Source organism: Mytilus galloprovincialis, chromosome 1, assembly GCF_965363235.1.
Source record: "Mytilus galloprovincialis chromosome 1, xbMytGall1.hap1.1, whole genome shotgun sequence".
NCBI classification, from domain to species: Eukaryota; Metazoa; Mollusca; class Bivalvia; order Mytilida; family Mytilidae; genus Mytilus; species Mytilus galloprovincialis.
In genome coordinates, this window is record NC_134838.1 from 74323191 (window position 1) to 74348484 (window position 25294).

The 25294-nt window shown below is 31.8% G+C and overlaps 1 long non-coding RNA gene across 3 annotated transcripts; it reads left to right on the top strand.

Annotated features, from left to right (window-relative positions):
- The first annotated feature begins 4029 nt into the window (after positions 1–4029).
- Positions 4030–13734, top strand: LOC143083539 (uncharacterized). Of its 3 annotated transcripts, none has more exons than XR_012980773.1 (4): positions 4060–4114; positions 8540–8690; positions 9480–9563; positions 13291–13734. It is a non-coding gene; the product is annotated as an uncharacterized LOC143083539 (long non-coding RNA). The 3 variants fall into 3 exon arrangements; XR_012980774.1 differs by having other exon boundaries at positions 8540–8681; XR_012980772.1 differs by lacking the exon at positions 8540–8690 and having other exon boundaries at positions 4030–4114.
- Positions 13735–25294: the final 11560 nt, after the last annotated feature.

The window sequence follows — 25294 nt, forward strand, 5'->3', positions numbered from 1 at the left end:
GACATCAATGACCTGTAAATGAAAGAAAATTGAATCCGTTTTGCACATTCTTTATACATAGGTGTGGTCAGGACCTCGTCTCTCTCTGCAAAGGATTAAAATAAACTATCTTTCTGAGTATATCTGCTTGGTGCACATGACTTCACAATCGCTGCATCCGGTACTACCTTAAATGAAATAGGGGTTTCCCCTTTTCGAAAAAAAATAAAATGTGCACGTACATTTTAAACCATGCAGGTCAGGTTCGATTTCCTTTAAATATAAAATTGAATACAATGCACACACAATAAGATCAATAAGTAAATAAGACACGACACACATTCTGGAAAGCCTACTTAAAAAAAAACTTTTATAAAGGAAGATGCAAGGATTTTTTTTTGTAAGAGTGTATATATCTTTGCATGTTCCTTCAAATTTCATAATTTTAATAGAATCAAAATGTTTCACAGACCAGTTTTCGCGTGTTCCTAGAGGCTGGGTCTCAAGTGTTTAAACACGGACACTAGCTATAGGCTCTCACTGCCTATTTTACGTGTTCCTAGAGGCTGGGTCTGTAGTGTTTAAACACGGACACTAGGCTCTCAATGCCTATTTTACGTGTTCCTAGAGACTGAGTCTCTGGTGTTTAAACACGGACACTAGGCTTTCAATGCCTTTTTCACGTGTTCCTAGAGGCTGGGTCTCTCGTGTTTAAAGACGGACACTAGGATCTCAATGCCTATTTTACGTGTTCCTAGAGGCTGGGTCTCTCGTGTTTAAACGCGGACACTAGGCTCTCAATGCCGTTTTAACGTGTTCCTAGAGGCTGGGTCTCTCGTGTTTAAAGACGGACACTAGGCTCTCAATGCCTATTTTACGTGTTCCTAGAGGCTGGGTCTCTAGTGTTTAAACACGGACACTAGGCTCTCAATGCCGTTTTCACGTGTTCCTAGAGGCTGGGTCTCTAGTGTTTAAACACGGACACTGGTCTCTCAATGCCGTTTTCACGTGTTCCTAGAGGCTGGGTCTCTAGTGTTTAAACACGGACACTAGGCTCTCAATGCCGTTTTCACGTGTTCCTAGAGGCTGGGTCTCTAGTGTTTAAACACGGACACTAGGCTCTCAATGCCTATTTTACGTGTTCTGTGTTTAAACACGAGCACTTGACTCTCAAATCCCTTTTTGCGTTGTCCATGTGTTTAACCGACAACCAACCAACTATTACATGCATGTTGTGGTCCCTTGTGTTTAATTCGGGTGCAATATCTCATTTGTTTCGTGTTTGCTTGTTTCAAGCTACCCTATCTCACGTGTGTAATAAGTCTATTAATCAATCATACAATCAAATCAAATCAATCAATCAATCAATCAATCAATCAATCAATCAATTAATCAGTCAATCATTCATGTTTTGGAGGGGAAAGACCGCCAACAATTGTTTTTAAAACAAAATGATTTATATTTGATATTATTATGTGTTGTTCCTAGAGCCACTATTTACAAAAGCTTGTCTCATACTTTGGTTAGAGTGTATAGATCAAGTTTTACACCTAATCAAATATTATCTACTTTTATGTTGTAAGGGTGTTTACCCTAATTAGAGATTTGCTCCTGTTGTGTTGATTAAGATTTCATGTATAGTTATAAAGAGTATATAGCTAAATTCATTCAACTGACAACGATTTTGCCATTAATTGCATAACAATTATTGATTACATGATGATTACATAACAAAAATATTGCATTCATTTAAAAGATAAATCTTTTATCTCTCTCTATATACTTTTTTATTATTAATTTATATGCAGTCTTAAGAAAGTAACAACATTTTAAAGGTTGAAGATTGGAAGTAAAAAAATCTTTGTATTGAGCTTCCTTAATTTACACATTATATGCATGGTATTTTGTATAAAATCAAAAAGTACTAGAACACACCCGTGATAGCACGGGTCCGTGACTGAATTAAAGTATATAACTATGCGCAAGCCTTATTTTAGTATTAGTATTGTCATCTGATAAAGTCATGCCGATTATAAGATACACAGTTTTTCTCTGCTTTCAAGTCTTTCTGTTTGAACCCGTCGAACTGAAACAATAATATTAATTATTTGGAAAACAAAAGGTCCTGGAATGGAGTATTTTTTAATCAACAGCATTGTCCTATATAAGTTATAAATAAAGTTGAATTATTTGCTTCGCTGTTTTACGTCATGCCCACTAACAAATTGAAAACTGTACCTATACGCCTTATTTTTAGTCCAGATTTTTAGTATTCGTATTGTTATCTTAGAAAGTCTTATTGATTAAAATACTACAATAGGTAACAATTTGACAATTTAGTAGTGTCAACCCTGTGGTTATGACCCGTGTATATAGCATATTAATCCTGAATACAACGTTTGGTGGTGCGCCTGTCAGATGCGGAACGTACAGATAAGGTAATAGGTAACAGGTGAATATACTATTGGTATCGGTAGCGGACTCGACCCGGAACTTCTTAATTATTGGCAATATTAAATACGTGGAAAACAAAAGGGCCTGGAGTGGTGTAATTTTTATTCTACACCTTTGTACTATATTAGTTATATATAAAGTTGAATTCTGTGATTCGTCGTTTTTACGTGATGACGGCTGACAAATTGGACCTCGTAATTTTAGTATTATAGATTATAGGAAACATGAATTGAGAAGATGATATCTGCAGAAATAAATTTAAAGCTAAATAAACTGACACTCATACCCCCCCCCCTTCCCCCCCAAAAAAGCTACTCTTAAAATGTGTTTATCTTTTTGACAAATGCCTTTTATTAAAACTCTACACGCTTCCAAGATTAGAGTTTTCGTTCGTCATACGTACTCTCTTTCATGATATAAATTCCTTGCACTCAACCTATTTTATAAGATTAAGTGTTAAGTAAAACACATGGATGTATAAACAGTATTGCAACAGTATAACTGTTCATTGTCAGTCAACTATAATTCAAACATTATTTATCAAGTATATACAATGACTCTTTCATCTATAGCTAAATACCTGCATATTTTGATAATATAGAACCAGCCATTATTTCGTATTTTTATGGGGAAAAGCATGCAGAAGTTTGATTTTAAATTATAAGTCAGTTACATCAGACGTCAGTATATATCATGGTTGTTCCTCCCACCTTAGACTGTGAAACTTCTAATTTCAGATATATGTCATATGGTCATGTCATTACAGAAGACCGTTAGGTCAAAATTTGACTAATGAAAGGATCAAAATATCGTCTTCCATGTATGATAGATTGAAACCCGTGTCGTCAGATTATTACAGACGCTTTGTTTGCCTACAGTAAAAATAAAAAAAACTCTAAGACAGTTAATTTAGTAAAATCATGAATACTGTTAATGTTCGGATATCTCATTTTGACAACAATTCTGAAATAAAAAAAAGGGTTCATGATATTCCCATTTCTAGAATAAAAAATAAGCTACAAATACTCGGTTTTGTGTTCGTACTGGCAGACAAGGCAGCGAATAATGTAGCCTCTTCCGAACATTTGAAAGTCCCTACTATGTACTGGTTATCGAAATTACAGGAACATACATTTCACCTTCGCATCTAGTAAGTGTTCTGCTACTAATCTATCAGTGCTTTTAACTACCTTTTTACTTCTATCAAAGTCCTTGTCATTAACTTTTGTAATATAGTTTATAAAACAAATGGAATTTATTATCTTTGGAGTGTTAAAAATTCTTTAGAGGTTTTAGATAAAATACATGCTTTTGATGGTCCTTTTAATTTTGTTGACAGTTATGGTTTTTCACCCCATCCAAAAACTATTTGCTTTATCAATAAGAAAGTTATTAGTGTTATTTGTCTTCTAGAAATAGTAACAACGTATACTGTATGTACGGTATAGTATGGTACAGTATGCTATTAGCTTATTACAACAGACTAAGTAAACAGGTGATTTGTTCCGGAACTAGGCCAGCATCCCTTTCCTGAGCTGCTTCGAATATTTCTACAAAAATAAATAATTTCTACGGCCATTACAGCATGTCGGATCAGCAAGAGTCAAGAGTAGATGAACAAAAAAATCGGGACAGACTGGTAATGACGATGAAGATGGAAGAAGGCCAAAGAGTAATGGGTGTAAATGATATATTTTTTGTTTTAGCTGCACTCGTAGACAGTCCTATACATGCTATAGATAATAAAATTAGAAAATGTGAGGCGTTCCAGAAACAAAAATAAAATACTAGACTTACCAGACTGAGATGTTAGTCTGTTTCCCGGCCGTTATTGAAATTGTTGACAATATTTGTTAATATATGTATATTCCGAATACCGTAGTCCAGTCAATCTAAGATTTATCCTCAAACTAATTGCAACAGAAACTGAGAAAATGTTTTAGTTATAATCTATAGCATTATGCCCTTTTTATATACACAGAAAAAAGTCCCATTAAATCTAACTTCACTTGAGGCAGGAACATGTTATATAATATGTTATATATACTAGATATACTGTTCCCAGCTTGAGAAAAACTCAAAATCAGCATTTTTAATTTCCTATGGAAATTAACATTAGAAGGGGAGATAACTCTTGCAAAAATAAGTCTTTTTTTGGTCAGATTTTGGTTGTTTTTCTTGAAATTTATGTAAAGTATGAAACTTAAATGGGGTTATAGGTTTGTATTTGACTAAATTATATAATCTTCTGCTCATGAAATGTACAAAACCTAAGTGTTATGGGTAGTTTTATTTTTTCCATGCATTTTTCATTTAAAAAATTGCAAATTTGAAGCTTTGTGACAATTTAGAAAAAGTAATGTGAAAATTTGGTATTGTTTACATCTGTATATTCTATTTTTTCAGCAACTTACTTATCTAAAGAAACTTTAAACCACAAAAAAGAAGAATACATGCTTAATTATTTTGATTAAATTTGAGATTCTTTACCTTGACACGTTGAACAATTCAAAAAAGGGTCAACCAATGAATTATGAAATTAAGTTTATAGCTTGATAAAAGATATAAAACACCTTTAGAGTTGTTTGTTATACTCTAAAGACAGCTAAAAAATCAAGAATCAATACATTCTGATGAATAGAAGCAGTAAAGTAATAACTTTCTATCAATTTTTATTCAAATTTCTGCCTTTTTTGCGAGAGTTATCTACTTTTTCAATGCAAATCTCCATAGGAATTTTAAATAGTGATTTTTTTAGTCTTCCTCAAGTTAGATTTGATGGGACTTATTTCTGTGTATATTTTGGGGTATAATGCAAAAGATTAAAACTTAAAAATCTTCTGTTGCAATTACTTTAGGGTTAGGGTCAAATTTATGCTAGATTGACTGGACTAGAAGGCATACTGAATGTTTTACGGAAGGGACCAACTTATACTGGTCCAAATACAAAAGTCGTTGGACAAAAGTGAGTTCCCACTAAAAAATTGTCCTATCATTTCAACTAAAATCAATAATTTTCAATAAATTATTACCGAGCAACTGTATGAGCGATTTTTATACAGTTTTCAATATAAATTTATAAAGGGGCATAACTCAAGAACAGTTTAAGTGAAACCAACATATGACAAACTTGATTTGTGTTTCTGGTTATATATTCAGCATAGTGTATGGAGTTTCATGAAATTTGGAGGAGACAAACTATAGTTAGAAAGCAGAAACTAAAAGATCAGAAATTTATGTTAAAAACAGGGGCACAACTCCTGTTCAAAGCCATCCAATTTTTAACTTGATCTGTGCTTTGTTGTAATAAGTATTGTGTATAATTTCCATACCCTACTTTTGATTAAACTAAATTTAAAGTTGAAAACAAAAACAGGGAAAAAAATGTTGCCTAGTTTTAATCCATCAACAAACCTGGCTGCTGCTGTTAAAATTATAGAACATGGGATTGAATGAAGTTTTTGGATCATATGATCTACTGGGATTTTAGCAAAAAATAATTTTAAATCCAAATCGCACAGCATCATGATAAAATATGCTGTGGACCCATTGAATGATAACAAGAATGTGTCCAAAGTACACGGATTCCCCACTCGCACTATCATTTTCCATGTTCAATGGAATGTTAATTTGGGTAAAAAATCTAATTTGGCATTAAAGTTAGAAACAATTAAGTTTTCTTTTATAGTCAAATATATGAAATAAGGAGAAAAATTAAGAAAATGAGTATATAGTTGCTCTGCATCAGGGTATAATATCAGGATATACACAAACTGTATAGAAATAGGAAGATGTGGTGTGAGTGCCAACGAGACAACTCTCCATCCAAATAACCATTTATAAAAGTAAACAATTATAGTTCAATGTACTGCCTTCAACACAGTGCCTTGCTTCACACCGAACAACAAGCTCTAAAGGGCCCCCAAATTACTAGTGTAAAACCATTGAACCGGGAAAACTAACAGTCTAATATCCCTATTTCACAAGTGTTTCAAGGCAAAATGTGTTTTTGAGATTCTATTCGGTCAGAATATGTCTTTTTTGAAATATTTCAGGGAAAATAGAAATAGGAAGATGTGGTGTGAGTGCCAATGAGACAACTCTCCATCCAAATAACAATTTAAAAAAAAGTAAACCATTATAGGCCAATGAACATCCTTCAAAACAGAGCCTTGGCTCACACCAAACAACAAACCCAGTGTCTCGCCTACTTTTGCTGTAAACGGCAGGCTCAAAAAAAATGAGGGAAAAAAATCAATAAAAATATTCCTCTTGATACTATCTTATGATTGTAAGAAGCTTCTGTCCAAGTTTGGTAAAAATCTATGATAGTTAATGAATCTAATAAATGTTTTTAAATAACTTTAAATGCAGACTGTATGTAATGTTAACTGGAAGAAAATCTAAGTCCATTTAAAAGTATAATACAGAAAAAATGGAGTCATCTTTTTACAAAATTTACTTCTGGATACTATATATCTTATGATCATAAATAAGCTTCTGTCCAAGTTTGGTACAAACCCAGGATAGTTTAAGAAAGTCATTTAAAAAATTTCAAAAACTTTAACCACAGAGTGAATGTAATGTTTTCCCGCAGAAAAAATAAGTCCATTTAAAAGTAAAATACGGAAAAAATGGATTTATTTTTTCACAAAATTTACTTCTGGATACTAGATCTTATGATCATAAACAAGCTTCTGTCCAAGTTTGGTACAAACCCAGGATAGTTTAAGAAAGTTATAAAAATTCTAAAAACTTTAACCACAGAGTGAATGTTATGTTTCCCCGCAGAAAAAAACAAAGTCCATTTATAAGTAAAATAAGCAAAAAATGGAATTTTATTTTCACAAAATTTACTTCTGGATACCATAAACAAGCTTCTGTCCAAGTTTGGTAGAAATCCAGTATAGTTTAAAAAAGTTATTAAAATTTCAAAAACTTTAACCACAGAGTGAATATTCCTGGACACCGACGACACCCGACGACGACAGAATTTAGGATCGCTTAGTCTCGCTTTTTCTACTAAAGTCGAAGGCTCGAGACGACAAAAAGGAGAAACATTAGAAACACATGTAAATTACATAAACAAACGGCAACTACTGTACATCAGATTCCTGACTTAGGACAGGTGCAAACATTTGCAGCGGGATTAATAGTTTTAATGGTATGAAAAGTATGAAATTGCAAAAAATAAGAGCACATATAAAAAGTCCACTATTGTTTGTCCCCTAGTTTTACATTACATGTATTATTCTTTGTTACCGGTAAACTTTTCTTTCAAAATCTCCTCTTATTACAATGTAGTCCCTAAATAAAAAAATCCATGTGGATTTTTGATGGATTCCAGGTGGTTTTTTTTTACAGGGAATCCGTTTGAGGTCCCCCTTTACGCCTAGAAACTTTCTTACATGGGTTCCAGACATATTCAAGTAGGAATAGAGCCAAAATATGCGCCTATATTGGAAGGGAAATATAGCACTTGAAAATATTCAACCTAAAGAGGCGGAAAATATTTCCACTTGAAAAGGAAAAAATATTTGTGCCTATAAAGATGGAAATTATTTCTGCATGATAAAGGTTAACATTTTGAGTTTAAGGCTTTTATCCATTTTTTAAATAAAAAAAAAAAAAATTTTGTAATGATTAACATAAGAGTCACAATTAATGTTTCAATGTCTTTTAAAAGTTTATAAGATGATGTTTGGTCAACTTCTGTTCCAGTATCAATAACGCTTCATGAAGGCACAAGAAATCTGTTTTACCAAACCTGCACTTTATGGCTAATATCTCAAAAACTATAATAACTACCCTGAAAATTTAAGAAAAATATTTTGAGTTGCCCCAGAGATATTGTTCAACAGGAAAATATCAATTCTAGTCAATTAAAATTGGAATTTAATACAGTTGGCCATGCTGCCACATACTATTGCAAACTCACAATCTGAATGTTGACAGGCTTTTAATTGAAATGTTGAAATTGTAAATTATTTACTAACTTATTCAGCAACTTGGTTCCCCCTCTCATTGTTTTGAAAACCATAGCTGTTTATCCACCAATGTCTTTTCTAAATATATCATATAAACTCCACCTATATTTCTTTTTCAGTGATTGAAGTCTGATCCAGTTTTAAATGGTGTAACATCAACCTCACTTTTATTACTTGTTTTCTGAAGGCTGATCAAGTATAGATATCAGCCTCATGCAACTATATTGTTAGTTTGGACATGTTTGATGAATGCTAATCCAGGTTTTAATGGTCGTATTTCAACTTTACTTATATTCTTATTTTGCGAAAGGCTTATCCAGGTTGAAATTGTGGTTCATCATCCTCTCCTTTATAATATATTACTTGTTTTATGTAGGCTGATCCAGTTAAAAACTGTAGCTTATCAACCTAGTATATGCCTGTTTTATAAACGGTATATCAATTATAAAATGGGAAATTACATGTATCAGCCTTATCTATGTTTCAGGTTTCAAGACTGATACTGTATAAAATGGAGGTTTATCATTCCTTCCTATATTGCTTGTATTGTAGATATATATAATTATGTAGTCTGAAATAGCTGCTTATCAACCTCACTTAAGCATGTTTAGTTTCTTGTTTTTTTTTATTGATCTAGTATTAAATAGAAGTTTTTCAATGTCAACTATATTGCTAGTTTTATGAAGGCTGATCCAATGGAAACTAATGGTTGATCAAATTTATAGCTAGTTTTATAATGGTTGATCCTGTAGAAAATTGTGGTTAATCATTTTTACCTACATGTATATTGTTGGTTTAATGAACAATCCTTCAGAGACCTCACCTTATTTCTATACACAGTTTATAAAGCAATCATTCCCAAAAAAAATATCGTAGATGGTATATTAACTTTAAGGTATAAAACCGTCAGGGTTATACCACTTTTTTCATTACCCTACAATTTGAAGACCTTTTTATAAAAGGACTTTTCACTTCAAATAAAAAACTACTTATTTAAACTTTCAGGATATTAGTTTTACTGTACTCGCATGTAGTATAAACATATATTATATTTTGCAGATAACATGCTGGATTGAAAATGAGGACTTGTTTGGTGTAAGAATTTACCAAGGAAAATAAAGAATTCTCCAGTCATTGCAAAAGGTTAATTTACAGCTGTAGTTTTTTTTTAAATCTTGTTAAAAAAAATGGTTTCATAAAAAATGAATGAATTTACACTGTATGGATAAAGGTGTTTGCTAGCCTGTGTGTCTTTCAAAACACTCTACATATATACATATCACTACTTTGTATATCTATACCAACACTATATATTGAACACCATTCTGTATATCACCAATCTGTAAACTTATCAACATTTTGAAAACTAATCACCACACTGTATAATTTCATATCTATATCTATATCTATCACCACTATGTATATTTATCTCAACTCTCTCTATCATAACTATGTATGTCTTTCAACAATTGTAAATTTATCTCAACTCTATATCTATTACCAATATGTAAACCTATCCCCATTTTGGTTTATTTATTTCCACTCTATACATATCCCCATTTTGTTTATTTATCTCAACTCTCTATATTTTCACCACTATGTCTCTATATATATCACCACTATGTTTATATATCCCCATTTTGTATATTTAGCTCAACTCTCCATATCCATCACCAATATATATATATTTTACCACTTTGTATATTTATCTCCACCCTATATCTATCACCACTATGTTTATATATATCCCCATTTTGTATTTTTATCTCAACTCTCTATATCTATCACCACTATGTCTCTATATCTATCACCCCTATGCTTATGTATCCCCATTTTGTATATTTATCTCAAGTCTATATCTATCCCCATTTTGTTTATTTATCTCAAATCTTATATCTATCCCCATTTTATTTATTTATCTCAACTCTTTATCTAACACCACTATGCATATCTATCACCACTTGTTTATTTATCTAATCTCTATATCTATCACCACTTTGTTTATTAATCTCAACTCTATATATGCACCACTATGTTTATATATATCCCCACTTGTATATATAACACCACTTTGTTTATTTATCTCAAGTCTATATCTATCACCACTATGTTTATATATCCCCATTTTGTATATTTAGCTCCAACTCTCTGTATCTATTACCAATATGTATATTTTCACCACTTTGTATTTTTATACCCCACCTACGATAGTAGAGGGGCATTATGTTTTCTGGTCTGTGCGTCCGTCCGTCTGTTCGTTCGTTCGTCCATCCGTTCGTTTGTTCGTCCGTCTGTCCCGCTTCAGGTTAAAGTTTTTGGTCAAGGTAGTTTTTGATGAAGTTGAAGTCCAATCGACTTCAAACTTAGTATACATGTTCCCTATGATATGATCTTTCTAATTTTAATGCCAAATTAGAGGGTTTACCCCAATTTCACGGTCCACTGAACATAGAAAATGATAGTGCGAGTGGGGCATTCGTGTACTGGGGACACATTCTTGTTATCTCTGACTCAACCCTATATCTATAACCACTTTGTATATCTGTCCCCATTTTGTTTAATTATCTCAACTCTTTATCTAACACCACTGTTTATATATCCCTGTTTTGTTTATTTATCTCAAGTCTATATCTATCCCCATTTTATTTATTTATCTCAACTCTGTATCTAACACCACTATGTTTATCTATCACCACTGTGTATATTTATCACCACTATGTGTATCTATCACCACTATGTGTATCTATCACAACTTCTAGATTTATCTCAACTCTATATCTATCACCACTATGTTTATATACAAAAATGTATCCCCATTTTGTATTTTTCTCTCAACTCTCTTTATCTATCACCAATATGTATATCTTTCACCACTTTGTTTATTTATCTCATTTCTTTATATCTATCATCTTTGTTTATTTATCTCAACTCTATATCTATCACCACTATGTATATTTATTTAGACTTGTATATGTATCTCAACTTTATATCTATCACCACTTTGTTTATTTATCTCAACTCTATATATCTATCACCACTATGTATATCTATCACGACTTGTATATGTATCTCAACTTTATATCTGACACCACTATGTATATCTGTCACCACTTTGTTAATTGTTTATTTATCTCACCTCTATATCTATCACTGTCATGGAATTGAAGTTCCTTCATAATACAAGTTCCAAAAGGAAACATTATTCTGGAATATTATTTCCACAGGAGTAAATATAACAGTATATGTTCCTAATGGAATAAATGGTATAGAATATTTATAGGTATATCAATCACTCCTCTGTTTATCTATCACCCTTTGTATATCTAAAACCTCTTCTTATTTCTATTAAAATTATGTGTTTCTATCACTACTCTATATATCTACAACCCCACTCTATATTTGTCACTTCTTTGTAAATCTATTACCACTTTGAATATCTATCACCACTATGTATATATATCTGTCCCAGCACTATATAGGTGTCCCTCCTTTTATATCTGTCACCACTTTGTATTTATTTAACATTTAAATTATATTTCACCACCTTGAATATCTATGTATTTGGCAAAACTTTTAGGAATTTTGGATCTCAATGCTCTTCAACTTCGTTCTTTATTTGGCATTTTTTTTTTATTTTATAACTTTTTTGGATTCGAGCATCACTAATGAGTCTTTTGTAGACAAAACGAGCATCTGTCGTATATATAAAATTTAGTCCTGGTATCTATGATGAACTTATTTATTCACCATTCTGTATACTTGTCACTTCTCTGTATATATACCTATCCCCACAATGTATATCTTTTACCACTTGTATATTTATCTCAACTCTATATCTATCTCCACTTTGTATGTTTATCTCGACTCTATATCTAACACACTATGTATATTGTTCACCAATTGTAAGTTTAGCTCAACTCTATATCTATCTATCACCACTAAGTATGTCTATCCCCATTTTGTTTATTTATCTCAACTCTATATCTATCCCCATTTTGTATATTTATCTCAACTCTATATTTATCTCAACTCTCTATTCATGCTATATCTATACCCATTTTATTGATTTATCTCAAGTCTATATCTATCATCACTTTATATATTAATCACCACTTATACATTAACCTTAACTCTATATCTATCACCACTTTGTTTATTAATCTCAACTCTATATATGCACCACTATGTTTATATATATCCCCACTTGTATATATAACACCACTTTGTTTATTTATCTCAAGTCCATATCTATCACCACTATGTTTATATATCCCCATTTTGTATATTTATCTCAACTCTCTATATCTATATCACCACTTTATTTATCTCAAATCCAACCATATGCATATTGTGTAAAAGTTCGCAAACTGTCCAGACTGTACATGTACAGCCCAAATTATCCTTTGGTCTGGAACATATGTATAAATATCAAATAAAAATCCAGTGGGCTAGCCTTCAGGATAAAAACAAAACACAAATTGTCTTACATAATCAATGTTATTATCTGCACAGCCCTTGAATTAAAAGAGGATTTTTTTTTAAACATTAAGAGATGTTATCACACTTGAGATTTTTTTATTTTACTGTCAAACTATAAAAGATGTTTAAGGACTTTAAGTAATATATTAAATTATACTTGGTAAAATATTCTTAAACCAAAAAAGGTATTTTTGGCAACATTCCCAAGCAGGAAGATCAGAGAAAGACACAGCTTCAACTTAAGTTTTGAACACATCATTGGAAAAGTCAGTCATCTAGTGCAGATGTTAACAGATCAGTTCAAACTTATTTCTTTTTCATTTTAACATGAATGCTTATTCTATTAATTGAACTATATTTTGTGCACTTACATGAATCAATGTTATTTTAGGTTCACCAATATATCTTAGTGATCCTTAGTGGTTGCAATACAAGTGTCAAAGATTGAAGGACAAGAATGACTTTAAAGAACAGAGAAGACTTGCACTTAATATTTAGTTTTGCTTTATATTTTATGACTATATGACAGAGTTGTGTAAAATTCATGTAATGTATTGTTCTAATATATCTGTTTTGGTAATTACTCATTTTAAAAATGTTGTAGATGTTTATAATCATTTTCCTTCTTGAGTATCATTGACATTTACTATTTAAAGTTTTAAGTACCGTTACTTTGTTTTGGGTTTTTATTTTATAAGATTAAGATGTTATTCTTGAATACTAGTACCTTGTAGGTATGAACTGTGTTGTTTCTTACTTGATATGTGTAGTATTAATCTTTCCCCCCCAATTGCATTTAACTTTGAAAAAACATAATTTTATCATTTATACCATAACAATATAAATTAATTAATTAATTAATTAATTAATTAATTAATTAATATATATATATATATATATATATAATTAATTAAGTACGTACAATTATATATATATATATACGCGCGCGCGCGCGGCCCCCTTACTGAAAAATCAGCCTTCTGGCGAACTGTTGCGGCAGATCTGCCGCAAACACTGCGGTAAGGTTGCTGCAAATAGTTTGCGGCAACTTCACCGCGACTTTTTACCATGCAAATGAAGGTTGCGGCAAGTCTGCCGCAAAGTTTGATAGCCTTATATAGTTTGTGGTGAACTTCTGGCGAATATTTGTGGTGAACCTCTGGCGAACTCTGATAGCCTTATATAGTTTGTGGCGAACTTCTGGCAATTTTTGTGGTGAACTTCCGGCAAACTTTCAAAGCCTTATATAGTTTGCGGTGAACTTTTGGCAAATCAAGTGATAATGATGCCCTATGACTATCTTTATATTTTTATTCTTTTTTCAAAACTGTACCTCTTATTCAAAATGATGCACATGTGGATCAAAATTAATTATTATGACCAATAACTGATATTTATCTGCTCACCTTCTGATCAAATTACATTTTAAAGAAATGTGAAAGAGAGAAATAAAAGTTGTGACCACAATCAAAACAATGTAGGTACATGTATATTTATTAATTTACTCAGTGCATAATTCAGAATGAGCTGATTAATTTCTTAACAGATTCATATGTATGAAAAAATCAAGAACAGATCTGTCTTTATAAGGCCAATTATAAAGAAACTGGGATTAACATGATTAAGGCATTACAACATAAAGCATAAAATCATATCTAAAATATAAATCTGACAAATGTGATAAAACAATATATAGAATTACAAATTGTTTTGAAGACCTTTCCTGCAAAACATCATTATCCACAAAGTTTAAAATTTCAACTGTAATGATCTTTCTCTAAGGGCAATAAGAGTGTAACACAATCGTTATTTCAAAATGGGGGTTCTTTGAAATAATTTTTGTACCAATAATAGCAAATTAACATGCAAAAACTGTCTAAATTAACTTACAAAGAGATGATCAATGATGCATGGCCTGTTCCAGGAACTAATTGAATCATATATAACTCAGACATCTATCATATATAACATCCATTTACTTTTAACATGAAAACACCAACATTAAAAACTCCCTCCTATTTCAAATTCAAAGAAGCAGGAAGTCTGATTTTAGTACAGGGAGCATGCTCAGTATGCTATAATGTTTGCGGCGAAGTTCCAGCAAACTTTGGACTCCTTTAAAGTTTGTTTACAAATTTCCTTCAAATTTAAGAAAGTTAAGAGTTTGCGGCAAACTTTTACATTTGTTTGCCGAAAGGTCGCTGCTAGCGGCGAACACTGGTGAACAACTTTTAGGTCTTCTGGCGAACTAAAAAGATTGCCGCAAGGTTGCTGCAACCTTACCGCAAGGTTGCAGCAATGTTTCTCTTTTCATAAGGTTAATGCCTATCTAAATAAAACTTAGAGAACCTTGGCATAAATAAAAACAAATTTCTAAAAGACATTAGATTATGAAGACTTAAGATGACATCATACATACGAAGAAACTTTGGAAAGTGTCACACCAGTGATTCTTTTTGTATAATTCTGGTATTTAAATACTTTAAATTTCATTTTTTATTGGGGATTTTCTTCATTGTATAGAGAGTGCATTCATCATTAGATTAATATTCCCCACAATGTGATTTGTATATGTATTTGTTGTAAATACAGAAAAACATACATAATGATTATGATATGCTAATACTTCATTATAACAAATAATTTTACTTTTAATTATGATAAATATTTAAACTGAATTGACTATTTATATGTCATGCCCCTTGATTGTTGCCTTTTGTGTTGAAAAACAAAAAGTATTCAAAGGACCTTGAGTAACCAGACAGATAGTCAGAGTCACAAATAATTCATTTACAATTATTTAAATGTATAAATTATTGTCTTTTTCTAAGATATATTGCTTATGCATTATTAATTTTCGAAAATGGTAAATTGGTTAATAAATTTGTTTGGTTTATAATAGATTAGAATATATTAAAAAAAATGTCTGTATTAGTCTTCCTATTCAAAAAGAATTCTCTCAAAAATACATTGTGACCTCTTACTCTTTTTTTTTAATTAGTAACTTTTTTGTCTACTTCTTTTATACCATAATATTATGCATGATAAGTATGAATTTTACATGACGCATGTCACATATGTATGGATAATTAGTCCCCTACTGATGAAGTCGAAGTATACTTTAGGTTTGATCTGTCAGTCCTGCAAATCAGTTTAATTTCCGCACTATTTTTCTTCATGCTTGAAGATATTGATTTGATATTTGGTAGATTGTCTTATCATGACATGCTAAAGATCACAATCATATTTTGTTCTGAGGCTGCTTTTTTTTTTAGAGTTATCCTTCGATTTAGACTTTTTAAATAATCAATTTTCCACTCTTCTTTTTTTGTCATTTTTAAAGATATTGATTTGATGATTAGTATATAGTTTTATCAATACAAGTTACAGTTCAAGTTTGAATTTTGTTCTGATTTGTGCAGAGTTATGGCTCTTGAACTTAGAAATATCAATAAAATAATTAGTTTTCGGCACTCTTTCGTCGTGCTAGAAGATATTGATATGATAATTGGTTTATATTTTTATCATCACAAGTTACAGATCAAGATTGAATTTTGTTTTGGTCTGATGATTTTCTGCAGAGTTATATTCCTTGAACTTAGAAAATTCACATAGATAATCAGTTATCAAAACTTTTTTCATCATGTTTGAAGATATTGACTTGATATTTGTTTACACCATGACATGTTATAGATCAAGTTAGAATTTTGTTCCAATACAGTGAATTCTTAACACTAGGTGACTATGTAGGGACTATTGCCATGCAATACTCACATATTTTATAAACTTTATTTAGGTATTACTCAGTCTGATAATTTATTCAATTACCTATATGCAAATTTAGAAAATTAGAAGATTTATAATAAAAGAACAAAATTGATTAGATATGTTTTGATTGATATTTTTTAATCCAATATGTATATTTAAAGGAAAGTTGGTGTCTAAATATATAACTTTTATTATATATATAAAAAAAAAAAAGAAGAAGAAGAGAGAAAATTTCTTACACAGGGTCATATTCAAAGTCCCATTTCCTGTAAAAAGCAGGAATTGAGAGCTAATATAAGGCCTATTATGGACTGTATTGCAGCTAAGCATGTGTGAAATTATATTTCATTAAAAGAAGACTACAATATATTCACTAAGTAAAAAATGATTTTCATTTGAATAACATACATACTCAGTGGCGGATCCAGAAATTTTCATAAGTGGTGGGCCCACTGACTGACCTAAGAGGGGGCCCGGTTCAGTCACGCTTCAATGATTTCTTATACATGTATAAGCAACCAAATTTTTTCCCAAAAAGGGGGGCCCAGGCCCCCCCCCTTAAATCCGCCTCTGATACTATAAGAAATAGGATAACTATATTTGGTATATGGGTTTCTTGCAATGTCTACATGTCCATCAGACAGGGTTCATATGTGCTTGACCTCATTTTATGTTTAAAGTTATATGTTAAGTTTCATTCCTCAAACACTTGAAGCAGTAGGTCAACTATATGGTGTGTATATAATCTTTGTAAGGTGTGTGTGTGTCTGGCAGGATTTATCTGAAATGTGAATTGTCTGTGATACTTGTAGTGAAACCTAAATCTACAAGACTCCTAAGATCATTGGTCTGTAAAGCAGGTGAGACCTTTCAGTTTGTGTACTGTTGTGTGTTTTTAGAAGTCAAATATGGTTTGTTTGTCTATGAAGTGTACTTATACTGTAAATATACAGGCAGATAAATAAAGACCTTGGCCTTAATTTAGTTAAAAATAGATAATATGAAAGATGTGAGGCATGTACAGAAAACAACTCTTAAATAAATAGTTGATGAAATATGTACGAAAATGTACACAATACAAATGCACATGGAAATTAATATGATTTACTCATAGCAAACCATAGTATGCATTGTCTGAGGTTATGATATAAAATTTGTAAGTAGTGTTTGTGGTTCTTAGATAAGTCTGTAAGTATTGCATATGGTTCCTAGATGCCATCTATAATAAGTATTGTCTGTGGTTCTTAAATACAGTCTGTAAGTATTGTCTATGGTTCTTAGATACAGTTTGTAAGTATTGCCTATGGTTTTTAGCTACAGTCTGTAAGTATTGTCTGTGGTTCTTAGATACAGTCTGTGGTTCCGTAAGTATTGTATGTGGTTCTTAGATACAATCCGTAAGTATTGTCTGTGGTTTTTAGATACAGTCCGTATGTATTGTCTGTGGTTCTTAGATACAGTCCGTAAGTATTGTCTGTGGTTCCAAGATACATTCTGTAAGTATTGTCTGTGGTTCTTAGATACAGTCCGTAAGTATTGTCTGTGGTTCTAAGATGCATTCTGTAAGTATTGCCTATGGTTCTTAGATACAGTCTGTAAGTATTGTCTGGTTCTTAGATACATGCCGAAAGTATTGCCTGCGGGTCTTAGATACAGTCCATAAGTATTGTCTGTGGTTCTTAGCATGTTTAGATACGTGCCATAAATATTGCCTATAGTTCTTAGATTCAGTCTGTTCGTATCGTCTGTGGTTCTTAGATACATGCCGTAAGTATTGCCTGTGGTTCTTAGATACAGTCCGTATGTATTGTCTGTGGTTCTTAGATACATGCTGTAAGTATTGCCTGTGGTTCTTAGATACATGCCGTAAGTATTGCCTGTGGTTCTTAGATACAGTCTGTAAGTATTGTCTGTGGTTCTTAGATACATGCCATAAGTATTGTCTATGGTTCTTAGATACAGTCTGTAAGTATTGTCTGTGGTTCTTAGATACAGTCCGTAAGTATTGTCTGTGGTTCTTAGATACATGCCGTAAGTATTGCCTGTGGTTCTTAGATACAGTCCGTAAGTATTGTCTGTGGTTCTTAGATACATGCTGTAAGTATTGCCTGTGGTTCTTAGATACATGCCGTAAGTATTGCCTGTGGTTCTTAGATACAGTCTGTAAGTATTGTCTGTGGTTCTTAGATACATGTCATAAGTATTGTCTATGGTTCTTAGATACAGTCTGTAAGTATTGTCTGTGGTTCTTAGATACAGTCCGTAAGTATTGTCTGTGGTTCTTAGATACATGCCGTAAGTATTGCCTGTGGTTCTTAGATACAGTCCTTAAGTATTGTATGTGGTTCTTAGATACAATCCGTAAGTATTGTCTGTGGTTCCTAGATACAGTCCGTAAGTATTGTCTGTGGTTCTAAGATACATTCTGTAAGTATTGCCTATGGTTCTTAGATACAGTCTGTAAGTATTGTCTGGTTCTTAGATACATGCCGAAAGTATTGCCTGTGGGTCTTAGATACAGTCCAAAAGTATTGTCTGTGGTTCTTAGCATGTTTAGATACGTGCCATAAATATTGTCTATAGTTCTTAGATACAGTCTGTTCGTATCGTCTGTGGTTCTTAGATACATGCCGTAAGTATTGCCTGTGGTTCTTAGATACAGTCCGTATGTATTGTCTGTGGTTCTTAGATACATGCTGTAAGTATTGCCTGTGGTTCTTAGATACAGTCCATAAGTATTGTCTGTGGTTCTTAGATACATGATGTAAGTATTGCCTGTGTTTCTTAGATACAGTCTGTAAGTATTGCCTGATGTTCTTAGATACAGTCCGTAAGTATTGTCAGTTATTCTTAGATACATGCCATAAGTATTGTCTGCGGTTCTTATATACAGTCCGTAACTATTGTCTGTGGTTCTTAGATACAGTCCGTAAGTATTGTCTGAGGTTCTAAGATACATGTCGTACGTATTGCCTGTGGTTCTGAGATACATGCCATAAGAATATATATATATAAACGATTGGGTACAGGCTTACACAGTGCTTTTTCTTATAATATATATATTATCGAGACAGCGGACAACATAGTTAATAAACAAAATGTCTTTGAAACATTGTGATACGGATACAGTGCTAACAAATATTCACGGCGGGTGTACTTATTTACTGGCTTTAACATTACCAAGCTGCAGACCAACTTACATAAGGATTTCGTCTAGTAGAAGCAGTGAAAATATTTTTTTCCATCCAGTTAATTGGACAGGTTAACATAGTCCTGTGACCAACCTATCGTATCCCGCACTGCTAATTTGTCCTCGTCCTGTACATGGATGAAATATTTGCCACTGGACCTAAATATGCTGTTGGACACACAGGACAGAGTCTAGCGGTTACATGTCCTACCTAATATTTTCATTGTAAATTTGTTCTCGTCCTGAACATGAATGAAATATTTGCCACTGGTCCTTAATAGGTTTTTGTACACCAGGACGGAGTACGCTTGCGATTACATATCCTACCTATTAATTGTAGTCATCGTGAATGGTTTCACGTCCTGGACATGAATGACATATCTGCCACTGGACGTAATCAATCAAGCTCAGTATTGGTTACTAAAACGATTGCAACGCAGGTAAAACGAAAAACTGTTTAGAGAGGTTAGTCGTGATCATAACCGATGCAGCTTTTTACTTATTTCTTTAATTTTTAGATGACTTATTGCTATTGTCAATTTTGTTTTTATTTTTCTCTCTTAAAGACTGTAACAGTGAATCTGCTGTTCGGTGCTTTAGCTATTTGAGGTTGCCAACAAACAAAACCGGTTGATATAATAAATAATGATTGCTTTATTCAAAAAATGGACAAAACCATTATAAATTCTACAAAGCATATGTACCAGTAAAAATACTCAGTAAGTACCACTCCATAGAATAGAAAATACATGTATAATCCCAGTGGCGGACCGAATCAAGAATTTTTCACAAGTGGGGGTCCACTAACTGCCTCAGACGCTTCATTGATTCCCTATTTAAGCAACCAAATGTTTTCCAAAAGGGGGGACCCGGGCCCCCTGCCCCCTAAATCCGCCTCTGAATCCTTATACATATTATACCCTCAGTCAATAATACCACATATATATACAAGTTACAACTACAACCAATAGTTATGTGAAAAAAACTTTAAGATGTTCAAAGTCTAGCTACTTAGTAGTCATGAACAGGTTATGCTTTCAAACTGGAAAATTTCAACATGAAAGTAGTGCAATACTCACTGTTAATACTGTAAGTTTGAAAATGAACAGAAAAACGAACTTTCGAATTAAAAGTACCATGAATTGTGCATTGTTAGTTTTCACAGATATAGGTGTCACATGTTCTTCCCATTGTAAGTATATCTTAAGCCAATGACGTATAACTAACATATATACGTTCTTGCTTAAGCCAACAACGAACTAGTCCACTTAATTGTGTTACTGTCTAAACAGAAAGTCAATAGAATTTTAACGGTTGAGTCTGTCACAAATAATCAGTCAATAGTATTAGACTAGTTTTATTATTTGCTTTTTTTTAACATAGTCATTTCGTGGACTTTTATACCCGATTATGTGGTATGGGATTGGCTCATGGTTGAAGGCCATACAGTGACCTACAGTTGTAATTTTTGTGTCATTTGGTCTCTTGTGGAGAGTTGTCTCATTGGTATTCATACAACATCTTCTTTTTTTTTTTCTACTAGACTAAGTTCTCAGCTATAACAAGAATATATTTTGCCACCTTTATAACTAAATATGTCATTGACCAATTGTCCATATAGCAGACATGGCAAAACCAGTCAATGCTTCCCTTTCAGCATCTGATATCACTTTTTTTCTGTCAAATTTGTCTGTATACAGTTCTGTCTTTTATATGCCTCAGCCATGTAGTGGTATATAACTGCCCCCTCTTTTTACACAGGGTTTCCTGTAGTTTCTACCGAATATCCATAACTCGACATCTTTGGCAATGTTCCAAGCTAAAAACAAACTAAACAAGAGTGCCCATGCTGAAACGTCTCGCCCATCAACTTACTGTCTGAATTATTTTACATTTATCATTTCAGGACCTTTTACAGCGGACTATGCGGTATGGGCTTTGTTCATTGTTGAAGGCCATATGTTGACCAATTGATTTTAATTTCTGTGTCATTTGGTCTTTTATGGAGAGTTGTCTCATTGGCAATCATACCAAATCTTCTTTTCTATAGCTTACATATTGCTATTTATAGTATTTGAAAACCAAACCAAAACACAAAAATCTATCAGTTTGACCAAGAAACCTTGGCCACCAATAATTTTTGACACATGGAAATGTATTGGAACATCAAATAATACATATTTTTTTATTGAATGTGTTGATACAATAGAGTGTTTGTTGGGTTGGGGGAATGATGGTTGAATGCTTGACTTGCAACTTTGAATAATGGTGTGTGTGACCAATAATGTCTGACTGATGTGTATTTGAATACAGATAACCTATGGCTGGTTGACTGGAAAATACAAACAATTAGAAATTTAAACTGTCTTTATTGCAAGTGCATATAATGCATAATACAATAAACAATAGAATGCAATATTAGTATGATGATTTAAATAATTAACATTCATGAATCTATATAACAATGCATATAAATATATTGATCATTTGATCATGTCATTTATCTGTATCATGATCTTAGCATTAAAGAAGAAATATGTAAAATAATGGAAAAACTAACTGAATATTGAAATACTGGGAGAGAAAAGCTGATAGAATGATAAGATATTGTTAGCTCTACTCAATAAAATAGATATTGATATATACCAAATTAGGCAAATAAGAACTTTCAAGTTTGATGCTAAATTTAGCCCGACTGTGTTTTGAATTCTTATAAGATAAAATATAGAAATTGTTTTGATAGCTTTAATGTGAAACTAGGTATCATGAATTATGACAATAAAAATGACAGACAATATGTAAACCAGTACAATGAATAATCAAAAGAGCTAAATACACAAAAACACAGGCCTGCAGCAATTCCATCTACAGTAATATTGAACATCCTTTTGAAGTGGGCTCACAGGTATAACTTTTAAATATAAGATTTCGCTTTTTTTCTTCTATAAATGAATTTTATCATTTTCTTAAAATAAAATAAAGGGCTGCACTTTAGCGCATGATACGCCCATTGCTCTTTAAAATTCCCCCTTTTTTTATGAATAAAGCCCCATAAATCCAAAACTTAAAATCTGAAATTTATAAAAATTGAAAGGGAGCTTACATCAATAAATATAAACAATTCATTTAAGTTTCATGGAAATTGGTGAAAGTGTTTTTGAGTTATTGTCCGATGTGTGGATGACGGACGGACAGACGGACAACGGTATACCATAATACGTCCTGTCTAAAAGACTGGCGTATAAAAATTGGGTTACCATTCATTTAAGCTCACAATCTGCCTTGAACGAAACTTGCTTTTTTGTTCAGATACTTTTAGTTCTGTTGAACTATTATAATAGGAGAGAAAAAGAGTAATATCAAAATAAAATATTACAGACATTGCTTAAATTTTACAGTTGTTTAGTTCATTGTTTTGTTAAAGTACAGCTTATTTGAAAAAAATAACAAGGGAGATAATTTGGAGCTTTTTCAATGAAATAAACATATAGTCATCTGGGGCCAAAACTAATCAGTTTTATTGGTTGATTTTTGTACAATAACATAAAGAAACAACTTATAGTGAAATAATTAAAATTTGTAATGAAAAAAAAGAAATGTTTAAAATTTTGCTATCATTTTGGTACCCTCTAGCCTCCTTAAGGATCTATTTGACCTGTTTTCATTCAGGGAACATTGTTTGCATGTAAACTCTATGGGTTGAGATTAACCTACTGAGTCTTTGAACTAATACATTTTCACTTTGACTCCAATCAATACTTTGATTTTTCTATGTGATTATGGAAAAACTGTTTTTCATATGGGAGATAACTCTATATTTGACTTGATTAATAACCATACAAATACTTTGCAGTGGCACACAAACACATAGATAATATACAATGATTGTTTCTTGATTACAGTTAATAGTTACTTAATACATCTTTTTTTCACAGTGAATATGTTTTATCAAAGAGTGTTTCCTATGATTTTACCAATGAGAAAACAAATAATTTAAAGTCATATAGTAAAATAAAATAACTATCAAATTTTCAAGTACAAATCAAGTACTGTAAAATACAGGTTGCTAAATATTACAATAATTTTAGAGCAACAAAATAGTACTGAAGTATATTTCCAGTACTACAGATTTTTGGTACAGACATAGTACCTATGCAAAATTACCACAATACCTTCCATAAATAGGCATATAAAACAAATATATAAATTCTCATTTCAAAATTCTTCACCTATGCATAAAAACTGATACTAATAAGTACTGATTGACATAACCAACAATTTTTTTTTTTTATACTAAATATTTCAATTTTTTTTTTTTATGTGGTAATGTAAGCCAAAAAGGTGTCCCATGAAATTGTGTCCTCTAGAACATTATTTCACAGTTCATCTGTGAAATTTTGTTCATGGGACAGAATATCACATTTGTAAACTATAATATAGTGTCTCCCTTAGTGAAAAATTGTCCCTAGTACTTGGACATAATTTCATGGATGCTTTATAAAAATATGTCACAAAGGACAATATTTCATAGTGTAACTATTTTTTTCTGTCCCTAAAGAAGGGAAATAATTTAGAAATCATTGAAATGTTTAAATCAATTAGTTAAATCATAATTGAAATTTAAATAAAGACAACACTGATGTGAACAAATGGAAAGTGATGAATATAAACAGCTGTATAATTATGTGTGTGATGGTCAATACCCTCCAGAGTTTAATAATAATTAAAGAAGATCATTTAGAAGGAAGGCAAAGCAGTTTCAAATTAAAAACAATGAAATGTATTATATACATGTTGACAAAAAAACACAAGAGAAAACATTAAAACTTGTAATTCATAAGGACAAATTGAAACAAGTGGTGACGCCTCCAAGACTGAAACGTATGCGCAAGAAGAAACGGCAATCAGGCATTTATGAATATTATTCCTGACATTATTGGTCTTGTTAAAAAGGACAATTCAAAGATATTAAAACAATTCATAGATTCCAGTCCTATTGTATATTTTTACAAAAACAAATGTCAATTTTGTCTTAAATTTTTTTGTTAAATAATTTTTTTTTGGGTATTAGACAAGACTTTTATACAATATGGACATGATTTCACTATGAAAAAATGTCTAATGAAGGTCACAATAGAAAGGGACACTTTTACATAGAAGTGGACAATATTTTATAATAAAATTATGTCCTGGACCAAATTTCATAGGTCATATCTGTGAAATTTTGTCCATGGGACATCATTTCATGGGGGACTCTATTTAAACTTACAGTAACAGATAAACTTTTCAAGGGAGCTGTTTAATTGAAAGTGAAATAAGGCATTATTCAATAAGTATAGTTTTTAGGACTTTAATATCATAAATATGATTTAAGTTTTTAATAAATAATTAAAAATTTACAATAAAATAGATAAAGACTCAGTCTTAGAGGTAAAAA